Source organism: Mesocricetus auratus, unplaced genomic scaffold (assembly GCF_017639785.1).
Source record: "Mesocricetus auratus isolate SY011 unplaced genomic scaffold, BCM_Maur_2.0 Super-Scaffold_6730, whole genome shotgun sequence".
NCBI lineage: Eukaryota > Metazoa > Chordata > Mammalia > Rodentia > Cricetidae > Mesocricetus > Mesocricetus auratus.
The window spans coordinates 42,184,895-42,202,912 of record NW_024429184.1 but is presented as its reverse complement, the minus strand read 5'-3'; the positions used below and the strand labels follow the sequence as shown (position 1 = coordinate 42,202,912).

At 41.1% G+C, this 18,018-nt stretch overlaps 1 long non-coding RNA gene across 2 annotated transcripts in view; it reads left to right on the top strand.

The window, feature by feature from the left end:
* LOC121138957 overlaps window positions 1-16,331 on the top strand; it is a 55,400-nt gene extending 39,069 nt beyond the window's left edge. The window contains exon 6 of one of the 2 annotated variants that reach the window (XR_005875825.1): window positions 16,077-16,331. This is a non-coding gene — a long non-coding RNA (uncharacterized LOC121138957). Of the gene's footprint in view, window positions 1-10,193; window positions 10,361-16,076 lie in introns of those variants that run through there. The other variant, XR_005875824.1, reaches the window with a different exon arrangement.
* The last annotated feature ends 1,687 nt before the right edge of the window (window positions 16,332-18,018 follow it).

Here is an 18,018-nt window from a genome sequence, read left to right as displayed (position 1 = left end):
AACAAGCCCTAAAGGTGGTACATTGTCCCTCTGATGTCCAAAGGTCATCCACTGTATCCTTGCATAGGGTCAAATGAAAAGCCACTGTTTCAATCTGTTTAATACACAAAAGTGATCTCTAAGTTCCCAACTAATCAGCTGTTGTCAACATCACCCATGCATCAGGGGTGTGCCTACAGCAAAGTCAAGAGAGATTTATAATGCCATTTATCTACCTGACCTCTGAGATTCTTCTAAGTAGATGTCTGCATTAAACGTGGTTTGCTAAGGCTTTCCCTCTGTCTCAAGAATGCACATCTTTTATTTCATGGTGAAGGCTCAGGAAAATTACACTCAAGGAGAGACAAATGGGGACCCTTATAAAGATCTTTAAGAGACAGGGGTTTGGGTTTCTGGAAAGAAGGGAGGTGGTACAAGGAATGTAACGTAAGAAAGCTGAGACCTCTAAATGCCTATGCAATACCAAATGTTCATTCCTAAAAACATATTCGCAGGCAAATGGATGACACTAGAAGAAACCATCCTGAGTGAGGTAACCCAGTCACAAAAAGAGAAACATGGCATGTACTCTCTCATATATGGATTTTAGACATAGATCTGGGGAGTGCCAGCCTACAATCCTATGGCCAGAGACTCTGGGAAACAGAAACTTTATTTAGTGGCTGATCGAAGAAGAGGCAGACTCCCTCGGTTAAGTACTGAGCTGAACTCAAGAAAGCCAGTAACAGAGAGGGAGGACTGATGACCAAAGGGATTAAGACTGGGCTGGTTTAACCCCCCAGAAACAGCTGACCTGACAAAGGTTAACTCTTGAATCCCAGGCATCAGCCTGGGAATCCAGCTTGGGACTGATCAAGACCCCCTGAATGTGAGTGTCAGTGAGGAGGCCTAGGTAATCTATTGAGCCTTGGGCAGCAGATCAGTACCCATCCCGAGTATACACACGGACATTGGACTCCCATCCAACAATGTGAGGCACACTGTCACCCTGAACTCTTGGGGAAGGGTCTAGGCCCTGCCCTATATGAAATGACAGACTATGGACACCCCCATGGAAGGCTTCACCCTCCCTGGGGAAATGAGGGGATAATGGGGGGGCTGGGGGGAGGGCACCGGAGGAGGGGAGGGAAAGGGAGAGGGACCTGGAACTGACTTGTGAAGCAACCTTGTTTCTTATCTAAATTTAAACTAAGAAATAAATAAATGAATAAATAAACATATACATATGAATAACACTAAATGGATTCAACAGATTATATATATATGTTTATTTTCACATGCACATACAACAACAATTACAGAAAAAAAGCTATGATTTTGTGAGGGAGCAGGAGAGGGGGCATGGGTGGTGTTGGAAGAGGGGAGAATGATGAATGTTTTTTTAAAAGAGCAAGGAGGTATTTGCACAGCGGCCAGAGGGCGTCTTGTGCAGCTGGAGTTTCCCAAGTGACATCCACCTATAGTAATATCTGTCTGGGTCAGGGGTCAGGCTTCCAATCTTCTGTACAAGGATTCCTCACAGACAGAAAGGCAGAAATATCTGAGCCAGAGGCATCTGTCTGCAGTTTCTATAGGTGGTGTTTTTGCAAAAGGGCAGTTTCTGTGAGCCACCTCCACTTGTGCAGAAGTCCATCATTTCTCTGGATAACTAAGAAAACATGCTCGCAGCATATGGAACCTCCTAGATGCTTCTAGATGGTGCCTAGCTGACAAAGGCCCATAAGCACAAGCTTCCAGATCTTTCTGATCCTCTCTGCAGGCACTCTTGAGCACACTGTTCCCTTTCCATGGTCTGCCTGCAGCCTGGTCTTTGGGCTGCTTTGGGGAACTAGCTGGCTTACGGTCTGGGGCCACTATGGGCCAACTTAGTATTTTCAGGCCTTCCTGTCAATGGGCTTTGTTTTGTTTCGTTTCCTAATGCCATCAGTGAACTCAAAGAAAGGCAGAAGAAATGCTGGTGTGGGAAACAGGGGGTTGGTCTTTAATGGCATCCGAATCTGCCAGTCAAAAAGCTTTCCAACTGAGAAGAAAGAGAGAGTAGGGGGGAACTGTGTACCTGAGCAGCAAGCCTCACCTCTGTTCCTAAGTCCTCTTGCCCTAGTTCATAATCTATTTATTACTGCATTGTGCGCTTTTAGATAAAATTAATTGATCCCAAATATTTGATACTTCCTCTGTGCCAGGCAATGGGCCAAGAGATTTCCCAGGGGTTACCTTCCTGACTCATCAGATCATCTTTGAGGCAAAAACTATTATTCTCATTTTATAAATGAGCAAACCAAGGGGGTAGGGGTTAAAGGATTTCAATCTCAGTCTGGATGCTAATGAATGTCCCCTCTAAGGGGAGACACAGCTCCCTTACATTTCAGCACTTGATATGAGCAGAGGTACTGACTATTCTTGACTACACTTTGTTCTAGACTGTTCTACAGGACTGAAAGTCCTAGAGCTCAGGCTTCTCTATAATGCAACCTACTACATGTGCCGGTGCCACCTGGCTCTGTTCATACCACCCCATGGGCAGTTTAGCTCAGATAATTGATGTGAAATTGAGATAGTCTGACTACTACTGCAGCTGTGAATAATGAATCACCCTTTGCTTCTGACCTAGTAGTCTTATATCTGCTAGATCCGTGAAAGAATATTAAGTTAATTTATCGGTTCTCAGATAAGGTTTGCTCACAGAGTTTTCCATGCTCTTACTTCTCTAGATTCTCACAGATGCTGTAAAGGGATCTGGGCACCTCAAAACCAAGCATATCTGTACCATTGTATTTATGATCATAACTAGTTCTTTCTGGCTCAGGTCCACTGCTGCAGAGTGATGTTGATCCCAAAATAAGCAGTGAAATCTTTACCAGCAAACCACATGTTTAGTATCCAGTCCCACATACATTGCCTCTGAGGTTCTGCCACCCATAGGTCTACTGTGAGAGAATAGCGTGTAGGTATTGACTGCCATGAGATTTTTCTAGGCTTGGTGGATCTCTTCTCTCCCCTTTCCCTCAGCATCTTTTTATCTCTCTGCCGATTTCCAAGACACTTCCATTAATCACCTCAAAAGGCTTGCTCTTTCTCTAAAACAGGAAGAAAAGTTCTTTCTAATGCAAACTTCCCCTGAGACAAGAGGATCCAGGAATGATCACCTCTGCTTTATAAACAACAAAAGCAAAATATAACTCAATATATCACCTTGCACAGCAACCAGTGACCGGTGAGCTCAGTGGCCATGAACTTGCCTGCCAATAGCAAATGATGGTATCTTTCTCCCCTTTTTCATATCTTTAGTGTAGGGAATAAGTAGTAAACATTTCTTTTGGTTAGCTCTCTGTCTTCTGGTCCACTAAACAAAAATAAAATAAAATAAAACAAAAACAAAAAGATACCATTATCCAAGAAGTACACAGAATAGTTACAACAGGGATAGGAAACCAGCCAGCCCACCACCACCACCACCACCACCATCCCTGCATCTTCTCTTCTTGCATGTATCACATCTTCCTGCCTAGCTGTACTCAGAAAAGAGGTATGCTGGGGAAATGAGCTTAAAGAAAAGCAAGTCCTTTTATCATAAAGGATTGTTTACTGTCTGGGTTTTATTTTATTTGCAGGCAATTTGATTAATGCAAATGTCCTTTTAAATGTTGATTTCATGAGAATATCTGCTGATGGTGAAAAAGGCCATCTTGGCAAGATTTCCTGTAGGTACCAACTCATCTCTTCTCCCAGTTTTAAATAACCCCCCAATTCTCTTAGTCCCCAAATAGCCCTGGGCACATGTTAGCTGCTGGCTTTAATGGTATTTTCTACATCTACCTCTTGCAAGATGTAGGCAATACATACACTCTTGGGGATACAGTTGTCTAGTTACAAAGAAATGTAGCCCTAGTTATATTTTCAGAGATATCACATAAATAATGATCACCTTAAAAGAAGCGATTGAGCCATCTTTCTCATGTTTATCTGTTCTTGGAATCATGAGATTGCCAACTTCCTCATGCAGGAAGGCAGACTCTCTGGTGATCTTGCCTAGGAAAATATTTTGTCCATTGTGAAAACTATTCAACAAATATTTATTGACTAACTGAATGATTTCATGGAATAAGTGAATAAAATTCCTAAAAACTCAGAAGATTAAAACATCCTTGGTTGAATGTTAGATGAATCTTCGTTTCCACTAATGTCTCCTTGTCTGGCATATTCAGAGTTGAAGACCTTGAGTGTGGAATGCTCCACATGCTGCAGCACCCTGAGCATAATCCCTGTCCCGTCAAGTCAAAGGTGCTACATACTGTGTGCTCCAGTCACCCCTGTCACCCAAGCATACACTTAGGAGACTGTTCTAACTAATGAGGTAAATTATGTGTTCTCTGCCATCAAGGATGAGCGTCAAAGCTAATCACACCTGGTCATTTCCTTCATGGCTGGTCCTGTTTGCCATGGGATGTCTCAGTGGATACAGTATTTGCTCTGCAAGCATGGGGACTGGAGTTCAGATCCCCAGAATCTGTGTAAATTCCAGGCCTTGGAAGGTGGAGATCAGGGAATCCCCAGAGCAAACTGGTTAGCTAGGTTGGCCAATCAGTAATCTTTGATTAACTGAGAGACCCTGCCTCAACAAGCAAAAGTGAAGAGTTTTTACTTTTACCTTATTACCTGTGGTGTCACTAATACCCTTATCTTCAGTATCACCAACCTATTTGCCATTGTTCTATGTTCTTTCACAACCAGATACCATTAATCTGTTTCCTCTAACATTGTGCCCTTCCAGTACCTGCTTCCCACATCCCCTAAGAGTCATCAAGTATAGGCAAGTCAAGAATCTACTCACATTTGGTACAGAAATCTGACATCCCACTCCCGCCCCTACTCTGAGGCATTAAAGCTCTTTCTTCCTTGTCCATATTCTAGCTAAACACTGAATTGTCTCAAGTTGTGAATTTGGGGAACTTGGGAGATGTCTCAGTGGATACAGTATTTGCTCTGCAAGCATGGGGACTGGAGTTCAGATCCCCAGAATCTGTGTAAATTCCAGGCCTTGGAAGGTGGAGATCAGGGAATCCCCAGAGCAAACTGGTTAGCTAGGTTGGCCAATCAGTAATTTTTGATTAACTGAGAGACCCTGTCTCAACAAGCAAAAGTGAAGAGTGAACAAAGACACCTAACATCATATTGGGGCCTACACCCACATGTGCACATATGTGCAGAGTCAACAACACTTGTGTGAGCCCATACATGTGCAAGCATGCATAACACCCACCCACACCCCCACACACTTGTCTTCTCCATATTTGTATCACTAGCACTGAAAAATGTGTGTGCTAGAATGTATCACATGCTATAGTACTGGCAGACTGTGCACATGCCACCAAAGGAACATGATAAATCTTTAAGCCTGTGCTGGGAGCCTTCTCCTGGCTTCCTGGACTAAGTTCTGGGGAGGCCGTAGCAAGAGAATAAAACCAACAGGAGCTCTTTCCTTCTGACGCTTTCTATCTATGTAGAACAGGCTTTTAACTGCAGTGTAATGAGGAGGCAGCAGAGGAATGGACCAGAAGAAGGAACAGTTCAGGCTCAGCTGTGCACAGCCCTCAAGGTCTCAACAGTATGAGATGCACAGGCATCAGATGAACAAGGAAGGGGAGCGGGAAATCCAGGGACAGACTCCGCTCATTTTTCTAGTTATTAGTTCTTTTGGGGTAAAATTCTGCTATCCTAAATGCCTTGGTCAAAACACAGGAACCTCTATTTACAATCTACACAACTCTCAGCAAATCATAAATCTGCTTCCATTTTCTTTTACACAGATGGGGATGATGACCCTACATTTGATAGGATTTCTGTGAGAGTCAATGCATAGGATAAGTGCATAGCACATAATCTAAGGCAAAAAATCCCTGAATACAGTTCCCTTTGCTGCACTTTCTTATTATTATTTACACACAGGCCAGGACCCCTACTAACCATGGGATACAAAGTGGAGGAGTTGTAATTCAGGCTCTAGGAAGGGAGAGGACAAGTGAGAGAACACTACTCACAGCAATCATTCATGAAAGGTGGTCCTTAATGTTGTCATCATTGCTCTTGGGAGTAGTAATAACACACATGGGCAGTAAGTGTCTCTGTAGCTATGTGAGCTATGAAGGAGAGATGCCTTCTGGTTATGTTTTCTCAGTTCCACCTGCTCCAAACACTCTGGTCCAGCAGCCTCCTCATTCCTTCTCTGTCTTCCCTCCTGAGCCCCTAGTATGTCTTTCTTCTTCATTGAGCCAGCTACAGTAGTTGCCATCAAAGCCTCATTCTTGTCCTGAATCCCACTCAAAATCTACCTTCTACTCCCAACCTCTCTAGGTTTACTCTCACTACTCTTACTTAGTATTGAACAAGAAGAGCTCATGGAATGCACTGTATTTTCCTGAGTGGGAATAAAAAAAGACATAGCTCTTTAAGCATACATTATGAAGTAAGTAGAGAACAAGATGGGCCTATGAATCCATTCCAAGCAGTCAAAGAAATGATGAAGAATTCCTCTATTAAAACTGGTCAACAAATCATGTTGCATCTCTGAGTCATTTTAGCACATTTAACTCTCCATTCTTCCTGTTAAACTAGACTTTCTCAAACCACACCCTCATCATTTTGACCTGCTAAGTGGTTGTCTCCATGGGTAAAACCTCTTTATGATGTGCTCCCACAATGATAATTAGTGAAAATAATTGCTTTTTACAGTGATCACTGCTGTCAGTCATTCACTTTAAAATATAATGGTATTAGATAGGTTAGGCTTGTTGGTCTTTCTCAGTACAAGGATTTTTTCCTATACTGATTCAAAGTGTAGTTCACAAAGGGGAGGTTCACAGGTCCCCACGCCCATGTTGAAGACAACACACTCACCCCCTGCTGCCTGTGTCCAGAGGACCTTCTAGCCCATGAGTTCGGGATGTGATGGAATTCCTTCAGAAGGCATCTGGCTTCTAATCCACTGTGAACCTACCAGAATAACTGGGTGGAAGCTGTAGGGCCTTTCTAACCAAGTCACGAGATCATATGGAACTTGTGCTATACTCTATAGGTAAATGCAGTGAAAATACCACATCAAGTCAACGGGAAGGGAGATACATCCTTCCTCTCAGTGACGGGAGACACATCTTTTCTCTTAGTGATGGGAGACACATCTTTCCTCTTAGTGATGGGAGATACATCCTTCCTCTCAGTAACAGGAGGCACATCCTTCCTCTCAGTGATGGGAGATATATCCTTCCTCTTAGTGATGGAAGATACATCCTTCCTCTGAGTGATGGGCGATACATCCTTCCTCTCAGTGATAGAAGATACATCCTTCCTCTCAATGATGGGAGACACATCCTTCCTCTCAGTGATGGGAGATACATCCTTCCTCTCAGTGATGGGAGATACATCCTTCCTCTCAGTGATAGAAGATACATCCTTCCTCTTAGAGATAGGAGATAAATCCTTCCTGTCAGTGATGGAATTTGGGGACAAATATTTCAACATGTCTTGTTACAAATTTTTGTTATTGTTCTTCACTTACAAACATTTTTCTAATCTTTGTGATTATATATATGTGTGTGTGTTTTATGTATATATATATATAATCAAAAGCTCACAAACACGTATGTATGTATGTATATATTCCTTAGAATCCATCAACAGTCTTAAATTATGCCAAAACACAACACCCAACACTTCATTCTGGAAATGAATCTTTTTAATCAATCTTCTCATCAAACCTCTTCAAGAAGATTTAAAAATCATAACAATATTTCTGTTATCATTTAAATTCACATAAAACTAATAATTAAAATCTTCATAGTACACAGGTTATAAACTATGCCTTTGCCTCTGATAGTTCCTATTTTCCGTCATATAAAATGTTGTGATCCAAAGCCTGGAAGAGATTAAAGGAAGAATTTTCACCCTAATTCATCATGCACATATATACAATTCCTTCGGCTGGCGCCTGCCTTGTTTATGCACTGGAACATGTTTTATTCATGTCCCTGTGTATAATTGTCCACACTTATGTCACACAATCCATTCAAATGCCTAAACATTATAAATACTCATACAATTTTATACTATTTGCGATTACATAGAAATAAGATGTGTCAGGGCTTTGTGTATTTTGATGATATGACACTAAAATAGTTGAGTCCATGAGTTCAAATTTTGAGGCATATTAATCACTTTGTTACAGTGAAATGCACAGATGCAGTAGAATAATAGCAGTCTGCAATTGCTCCAGCAAGTTCTATTAGAAATGTGTGTATTTTTCCCCCAAAGCCATCTTCATTTTTTTTCTTTCCATATAAAAATGGGTTCTGAGGAGAGAGGAAAAGACTGAAATCCACTTTGGCATTTTCAAGTATCACACTATCTAATGTGAGATGTTTTATCACATTAGTAATCATATTCAGAGAAGGAGGGTTTTTAATGTGAAATTTTCAATTCAGCTCAATGGTTATATACAACTACATCAGTGCATTGTGGCAAATATAACCACATAGGCCCAATCACGTAGTAATAACCCTTCCACACAACTCCTCTAATTTGATATTGCTGCCCAATTTAAATTACAGAGGCATTTGAAAGAATACTGTATAGTTGCTTTTGAATATCAAGTGTATTTTCTTCTAATTACATTCTGATCACATTTCACAGAAGAAAATACATCTGGCCTATCAGTGGTATAAAATGAGTATTTCCTCGGGGTGTTTAAAGTATGTATAAATCTCATCTCCTGCCTGGGATTTGCACAGATTCTAACGCACAGGTCACTTGCATGCCGATTTTTCTTGGTGATTTGGGAGCAATGCCTGTACTCTCTGTGGTGTAATGAGATCATGGGCAGTTTGGCACACATGCATTAAGCTTTAACTCTTTCGAATGTAGTCCCTCTGCATCGCCTTAATATGCCACACTCCTGTCTATTTAAGAAAAATAAAAATCAATATTTTCCTTAGTTTACTCAAACTAAAAGAGAAAAATCATGTATATAGTTATGAGTTGCATCAATGGTATTAAATAAATACATTATAGGAGCTCTTATTTTTAATGGCTCAATTTTTTTCCTTTGATTGCCTTCACCAATAAAAATATAGTCTGTGAAAAAGCACCCTTCTGGATAATCCATTGTCTCATTTTAACTCATCTTTATCAAAGAATTCCCCTTACAGCAATCCCCACTGCCAGCCATTAGCTGTGCACATCTGCCTGCAGTAATGACCACTCCTGTGTCCATAGCTGACCACCATCTCATTTAGACAACCCATAGGACATTAATGCAGTGTCTCCAGGGCCAGCTAAACTCTGGACTGTTGGTGCATTATGGTTATCACTTCATTTAGTCTTTGGAAATGAATGAAGAGCGCCTGAGGTCACAAATAGGTCAAATGCTTATGTCTCAGGTTTTACCTGAATCTGGCCTCATGTATGCTCAGGCAGAATGCAAGTCTTCCCACAGTCCTCAGAATTCTGTTGAAGTTCTGGCCAAAACAGAATTAATTTTTATCCTTTTCCTTCCTCTGTGAAAGGACCAAATGTCATGGGCATGTCAATAGGATCACAAAGAAACATGTATCTTATTTCAAATGTTAAGATCATATACGTTATCAAAATTTCTTATACATCAGTCTTATTTCTCTTTGGGTCTTTTTGTTTTGCTTTGCTTTGTTTTGTTTTGCTTTGCTGTTGGTTTTCTTCTTCTCCTTCTTCTTCTTTGAACATGTCCCATTTGGGGGAATCATTTAAATAGAGCCATGGAAATAAGAGGACTGATTTAAAACTTGTCATAAATGTGCTCACATCCTTGTCTCCAATCCCTGGAACTGGGCTTTTCTGTTAGACCTTAAGGAACTGGAGGGGAGAATCAGCAAAGAGATAATGTATTCTACACTAAGAGGGTTAGACTCCAAGAATACATCTATGAAAATCTAAGGCATCACACCACTGGAGAGGAAGAAATCCTTTGGAAACCACATTTATCAAGCAAGGAATCATGATGGGTGATTAAATCTAGGATGTTTAAGATATAATTTGAAGAAAAGGTAAGATACTTGGAATTGAAACAGAATTAGGTCTCATCAAACATCTTGGAAGTTGTTATACTGCTAACCTTATAAGAAGAAGAGGCTGCACAAACTGAGACTTCAATGTTTCTGGATTTATCATAGAACTCAGGTGGGAGAGCAAAATACCTCTGAAGACTGAAAGGATAGACAGAGTCCAAAAAATACAATCATCCCTCATCAGAAACTACAGAAACTCCAGATATGGTCAGGAGGTAGTCAAGAGGAATTACTAGCAAGTGAGTATATATTAAGATTAGTTAGAAATTCCTTCAGGGGTCAAAGTTTGGAGAGGTTTCCTGTGACCCCACTAGGTTTACCCAGTGATGATCTGGAAACATTCCTGCTAGAGCTATCATGTGGAGGAGCAAACACTATGAAACTTAACCAAAGCCCTTTCTACCATAACTCCAAAGCTCAGTGTGGTGGTCTAAAAGAAAATGACTCCTATAGAGAGTGGCAGGAGGTGTGGCCTTGTTGGAAGAATTGTGTCACTGTGGAGGTGGGCTTTCAGGTTTCCTATGCTCAAACTCTGCCCAGTGACGCAGCTCACTTCCTATTGCTAACATGTAGAACTTTCAGCTCCTCTGGGATCATGCCTGCCTGCATGCCACCATATTCAACCATGATGATAATGGACAAACCTCTGAACTATAAGTTAGGTCCAATTAGATGTTTTCCTTTCTTAGAGTTTTCATGATCATGGTGTCTCTTCACAGCAATAGAAATCCTAACTAAGACACTTCAGTCCTGGAACACTGACTAAAAACTATGAGGAGATAAAAAGATAGATGTATAGCCACATGAACAGAAAAACTGGCATCAGCTGGGGGTGTGCTAGCTCTAGCAACCTGGAACCTCAGTGTGTTTATTAAGTACATCACATAGGGAAGATCTGATAGGAGATCTTTGTAGGTGAGCATTCTATAAGCATCTGGAGAAGAAGAGGAAACTATAGTTGCTAGCCTTTGCACACATACTCAGGTACTTACTCATACTCAGAACCCCAAGGAAAGCTTTGCCATCCCTCTTGAGCATGGTCGATATGGGGAAAAAGCTTTGCTGGTTTCTCATGGGTCCATGTCAACAACATATATTCACTTAGGACCTTACTCAATCAAGGCTTCCTTTTACCCCTACACCTTTCCAAACTGCAGACCCTTTCTTCAAGGGGGAAAGACTTCACTTGTGTATACTTCTAAAACCTTATGTCACCTGGAGAACAGGATATTTTTCTCACTCTAGCAATTCACTGCCTTTCTGTCTCATATAATGTAGGGAAACGATACCACAAAAAACAAGGCTTCAAGGAAAGAGATGGAGAAAGATGCAGTCATGGTTTAGTAGGGAAGAATGGAGAAAAAGACACACAACTGTAGAAAGAATAGAAACATATATGAAGGGCACAGCCTGAAAACACAGGTTCCCAAAGAGACTGAGACTAATCATAAGATTGTAGAGTTCCTATAAACACAGCCAACTTCCATATGTGCTCCAGCACAATGACAGAGATTTTAGATGAAACGGGCACAAGACCTACACTGTGTCTAAGAACAAGGAAGCCTTGAGAAAGCAACAAGGACAATTAGAAGGCACCAAATCATCTTGTAGCTGGAAATAAAATTAATACGAAACATCATCTAACTTCTAGTCAGATTAACACCTTCTAGTCAGGATAACACAATCTTCTCACCAAAGACCTATTTTCCTACATTCCAATGACTCAAAGCAGCATGCTCAGCTTTCAAAACAAAATTGCAAAGCAAACAAAACAGTCTGGTGAGAGAAATCCATCATCAGAACCACAATGAGAAATAGTATTAATGTTGAAATTATGATAACTAATGATGTACTAAGGGTTCTAGAGGGAAAAAGTAGGTAGACAATATATGCGATGAAAATATACATAGAAAAATGAAACACCATGAAGTAATCAAAATGAAGGGCTAGAAATAAAGCCCAGTAACAGAAATGAAGAATGTTCTCAATTAGCTTATTGGTAGTATGCTGAGCATCACAGGTGGTAGAGCAAATGGTGCTTGATTTAATGGAGGTAGGGGATTATAGCTGGAGGAATCACTTTAGAGTGAAGATGTTTGGCTTATTTTTAATTTTGTAGTACTGAGGGTTGAACCTAGAGCCTTGCTCATCTTAATTAAGTGTTCTATCACTAGACTGTGTTCCCCACCTTCTTCTTTTCATGTTGAGCCAGAATCTCACCAAGTTGCTCAGTCAGGTCTTGATCTTGAAGAACTCCTGTTTTAGCCTCCTGAACATCTGGGTTTATGGACATACACCACGATATGGCATGCCTATAGATCATTTTCTTGATTTTTAATTGATGAAGGAGAGTCCAACCCACTGTGGCCAGTAGAATCCTGATGTGGTTATTTGAGAACTGGTAAGCAGAACTAGAAACCTCTAACTACATGTGTTGCCCAAATGTTTGGCAAGAATTTCCACATAAAACCTGACAAAAGTTTTAAAAAGGATTCTAGACATACAAAAACAGAGTCAGAAACAGCTTCTTGATAGCCCTTTTTTTTCAGATAGGCTAGAAGCAAGCAGAGGCATGGCTCCTTTAAGAGACAGCTTCCTGACTCAGCACTACCAGCAAAAACAGTGTAGCTCTTTTAAGAGGCCCTGCTACCAAAGACTTATATGCAATTTATGAGTAGCTGGTGGCATGTACCTGAAACCTCCCCAGAGTGGGGGTGATACATGTAGCTCCTACCTGTACTCTGCCATGAAGCAAGACTCTCAGAAAGCCAAGGATTGGGGTGCAGCCAGATGTTTTAGTCCTAGCCAAACCCACTTACCATTTCAAAAACTCCTAGTCAGAAAAGGATTACGATACACAATAAAAACAGACTCAGACAGAAAAGGCCTCTAAACAGAGAAAGTAAACTCTAGGAAGGGGCATGATGATCGTAGGGCATGTCACACACCTAGTCACCATGTCTTGTGGGGCTTGAACCTGAACTGACAAGGGGCAGATAGAGTTACAGATAAAAAACAATTTAAGGATAATAAACTGAGGTCCTTAAAGAAGAAATAAAGTATAAAAACTATAATGAGCCATGTAAAAATGGAAAATGTACAGAGCTTGAATTATGTATATTATTGTGTTATCTTTAATTTTTTGACTGTTAATGAGCTAACTACAGAGAGACATTTGATTGTGGGGGATGCTAAGCTAAACCAACATATATATTTTAAAGGTATCTTGATTTCAAAATTGGGGACTAAGGATATGTTGCTTGGGAAAAGAGGTTCTGCTTTTGTTTCTACAGAAGATGAGAAGCTGTGGATTCCTTTCAGGCTAATATGGTTTGATCAAACAATACACCCTGAAGTGATGTCCCAGGTGATCCAAAGCCATGAAGCTTCAGGACTGCTGGCTGAGATGGACCAACCACACAAGATACTTCATCAAAGACTTAATTACCAGCACCTCCAATCAACAGAAAGTAATATAGAAAACTATGCCCAAACTCCCAAAATGCTTGTTTATAAAGGTTTTCTTTCATTTAAAGGGGGTTGATTATAAATGGTTAATGGTCACAGTCAATCTACTTGTTTAAAAGGCGAATGTGGGAGATACGATGTAAAAATGAATCCTTTACATTGGTATGGATTTTGGTTCATTGATACAAATTTATGATCAATTTTGTTATACTATATGTACATTTCTACTCTTGTATAAGGTATTATGTTTATATAGCTCAATTAATATGTAATGTATAATTAATAAATATAGACTAATAGGTAGTCATTTATAATAGTCAAACTTATAGTCATGTTAGTTAGGTTTTCTTGATATACAGAGATATATTTCAGATAGACAGGTAATATTCAAGCACTTCAAAGACCTACAGAATATGGCATTTAAAATGTTTTAAGAACTTAGACTTTTCTTGGCAGTAAGACAAACTCTGTGAGTTTGAGGCCAGCCTGCTCTATAGAGTGATTGCCAGGACAGGATCCAAAGCAACACAGAGAAACCCTGTCTCAAAAAACAAAACAAAACAAACAAGAAAACAAACTATAACAAGGAAAGATAGACTGCAGATCCCTTGAAAACCTTTGGCAGGGGCAGGGTATAATATAGAGCATGGAAAACATGCTTTGAATAGAAAGTTGTCTCCTTTATTACTAATAGTACTAGCATATGTCATTGTATGAAATGAAGGCTCTCATTGTGAACTTTTCATTGATTTACATCATATTTTGCTCATATTCACTTTCTTATTACCCTCTCAGGTCCCGTTTGCCATATCCAGCTGGTACCCTTATCCTAGTTCCTCTTCTTAGTTTGTACAATGAGCATGAAAGTGTTTAAATATCTGGATGGAGGAGAGCACAGTCATTAGGTTAGGCTCTAAAGTTAACTGATGGGACTTGGCCACCGATGCAGGTATAAGAAGGAGGCAAGAATTCCATAGTTTTTGGCCCAAAGAAAGGTAGATAAAGCTAGATAAGTGTACAGATGCTGTTGGCAGCAGGGGACTAAAGGAGTTTACTCAAGCCAAGGGACCATGATGCTGTCCAGCATCTCGCTTCTAAACACTACGTATTTTGTACTTGGTTTGAATATACCACCAATACATGTTTGCATAAGCTGAGAAGATGGCTCAGTGGATAAAGTAATTACCATGTTAGTCTAAGAATTTACATTCAGATCCCCAGCACCTATTTAAAAAGCAGGCATGATGGTGGCTCATACTTGCAATCCCCGAGGGTGGCTGGACAGGTAGTCTAGATAATTGATGAGTTCCAAATGAAATGAGAGTTCATATCTCATAAAATAAAGTGATATTAGCCAGGTGTACTGACATATGCTTCTGTACGCATATATGCATACCCTATACACACACACACACACGATACCGTCAATATTTAGAGCTAAATTTTGATGTACACCTATAATGAAAAGGTAGCTGTGTGTGATGAGTGGAGGAAGCCTTGAGTGTACGTGTCAAGACAGGATGAAGTTCTAAGTTAATGTGCTACACATCGACTCAGCCATTTCAAGGACCTAGTGCCTCAGACCCATAGGAACGGCAAAGCCTGACTTTCTCCTTCCTTGGGTGAGGCTCAGAGGGATAGCAAAGCCTTCAGCTGGTCCCAGCACAAACATTGAGAGTATGTGCAAGTACAAGTGCTTAGGAACCTTGACCAGTGTGTGGGAAAACCAGCAGCAGCGGCTTCCTCCACCCAGATGTTTCCATCTAAAACTGCTCACCAACAAAGACTTCTACCAACACCTTCCTCTGCTCTGCACCTAATCAACAGGCTGAGCTTCCGGGCTCCTGCAGTGGATGGCGCCACCTGGTCCCACCTTTTCAGTACATGTTTTTGTTTGTCTCATTTCTTCATCCCCTCACTGCCCCATGTCAGTTCAGGTTCCAGCCCCACAAGACACGGTGATTAGGTGTGTGACATGCCCTATGATCATCATGCACCTTCCTAGAGTTTACTTTCTCTGTGTTGGAAGCGCTGCTCCACACTTGATTCTAAATCAGGTATATTAAGAAAGGTGATGCAAAACTCCAAATTCTTCTAATGTAGCTTCTGAACACACTAGCCACCCACAGGCACCTTGAACCACCCCTATTTATTAATATTCATGTCCATAAAGCGTGGAAGCCACCAGGCCCTAGTCTCTCAGCTACTGGTTTGAGCCAAGTAGTATTTACTTAGCTTCCTCCACAGGTATTATCTCTTTAACTTGACGAGTAGATAAACAAATCTTGGATAGTCACATCTACCATTCAAGCCATTCTTTCCATGTCCCCTACTTGTTTGTTACATCTGCAGGCGCTTCTCACAATGAGTCCATACTGTCCTTGCAGACAAAATCCAACAACTGTTGGCTGCCCGGGGCAGTCCTGAATCTCTGGCTTAGCTGACCACCAGTCTTTCAGCTGTCACTTCTCTCTTCCATGAGGATGACTCTGACTTGCAGCCTCCTTTGTCCTCTTCCAGTTTGCAGCTCCTTAACTAGCTCTGGGCTGGCGAGTATGACAACTGAAGATCTGAGAACAGAAGATAAAACATGAATCAGTGGAGACCTTAGGATGGGTCAGAGAGCTGGCTTTATCCAGATACACTACACTCAAGTTACCATACATGAGCTGTGTTCTAGACTGGTCTTTGTATGTGCCGGAGATACCCTTTGTGTATAGTGTCTTCGTAAAGCAAAATAATTTCCAGCTTTGCTTATAACACTAGTGTGATCATCAGAACAGCAGCAAAATTAAAATGCACTGTTCCTAAGGACTCAGATACAGGAATCTGCCTTACTATATTTTTCATCCTGTATTAGCAAAATAAATTCCTAAAATTTATATAAACTGCCAGAGTTTATAAACTTGTATTTTTCCTAGAGCCTTTGTGTTGGGAAGTAGTCTGAATTCACATGGTAAATACAAAGCAATCAGTAGAATTGATGCCCACCTTCCAGAAGCCCCAACTCCTGAAATCCAGAGAAAAGTTAAGAAAGCAAAAATGCCTCCAGCTGCTTCCCCAGGAGTGTCCCTCCACAAGACAGAGAGAAGTGTCTAGTAACAGCTCTATCTGTAACAACGGTCCTCATTTCCATTATAAGCTGCAAATGGCAAAATCAATGGAGAGTGATGAAGCTAGAATATAAAAGACCCAAAAACTGCTACAAATTACTGCTCTACCCTGGGAGGCCTATGCAGAAATTCCTCAGAGAGTTTCTCAGCAAATGGCTCTGCTATTCAGCCAAAGCACTAAGCTTCTCCTGAGGGGCTCTGTTCCCAAGTGGACAAAGAGGCTCTCAGTGCCTGCTAGCCCTCCTGGGGAAGGAAGAGTCTATAAAACCATACCCATCCAGAATCCATGCACAGTAGGCTGTGTGGAAAAGTATAACCATTCTGCTCATGATGCTTCTGAGTAGCAAATCAGCTGCTTTCCTTCACTAACAGCCAACAGAATTTGGAGGGCGGGTCCCATAGGCTGGCAACTAGAAGGCAAAACAAAAATCTCCCCAACTCTCCTACTTCGTTCCCTGAGGGGGATGAATTCTTTGCACCAAGAAGAAGAACAGACTTCAGATAGGTTGCCTTCTATTTCCCATTGCTTCATTTATTACGATTCTTTCTGAAACTATCCAGCAATTTCTCTTCCTATATTAATTTTAGTTCTTCAGTATTTCATCATTCCAACTATTTAATAAACCCTTAGTATGGGCAGTTACTTTCACAGTTGCTAAATCCCTGATGCTGTGGCATATTGAGTCTAAAAGGCTAGGACAGAAAGTGATGTAAAAATGAAATGGACACAGTTAGGGATTTTGAAAGAAATTAGAGTTCAGGGGCAGAGGGAACAGTGGGGCAGAAAAGCACTCTCCATGAAAATAAAGCTTGAGGCTGCAGAGATCACTCAGAGGTTAAGAGCACTGGTTGCTCTTCCAGAGGACCCAACTTCAGTTCCCAGCACCCACCTGGTATCTCACCACTGTCTGTAGCTCCATTTCCAGGGATTCTGACACCTTCACAGAGACACACATGCTGGCACACCAATGCACATACATAAATAAACAAATCACTTTACAAGAAGGGATGATGATGATGATGGTGATCAAGCTTGAGCAGAAACACTAAGGACTGACGGAGCAGAGATAGACAGATATAGGAAAGTGTGTCACTAGCTGGAGAGTTCAGAGAACACACTATATCACTGGCAGAAGCTACATGGAGCCCTTCAGGAGTAGAGAGAAGGAAGCCAGCTGACCTGAAGCGAGTGAGAGGGAAGGGAAGAAAAAGAAACGTTGCTGGAGGTTCTTGCTCCACCAGGTCCCACCACCATTGAGCCCCAAATAAACACACACACACACACACACACACACACACACACACACACACACACACACACACACACGGACGCTATGTTAATTATAAAA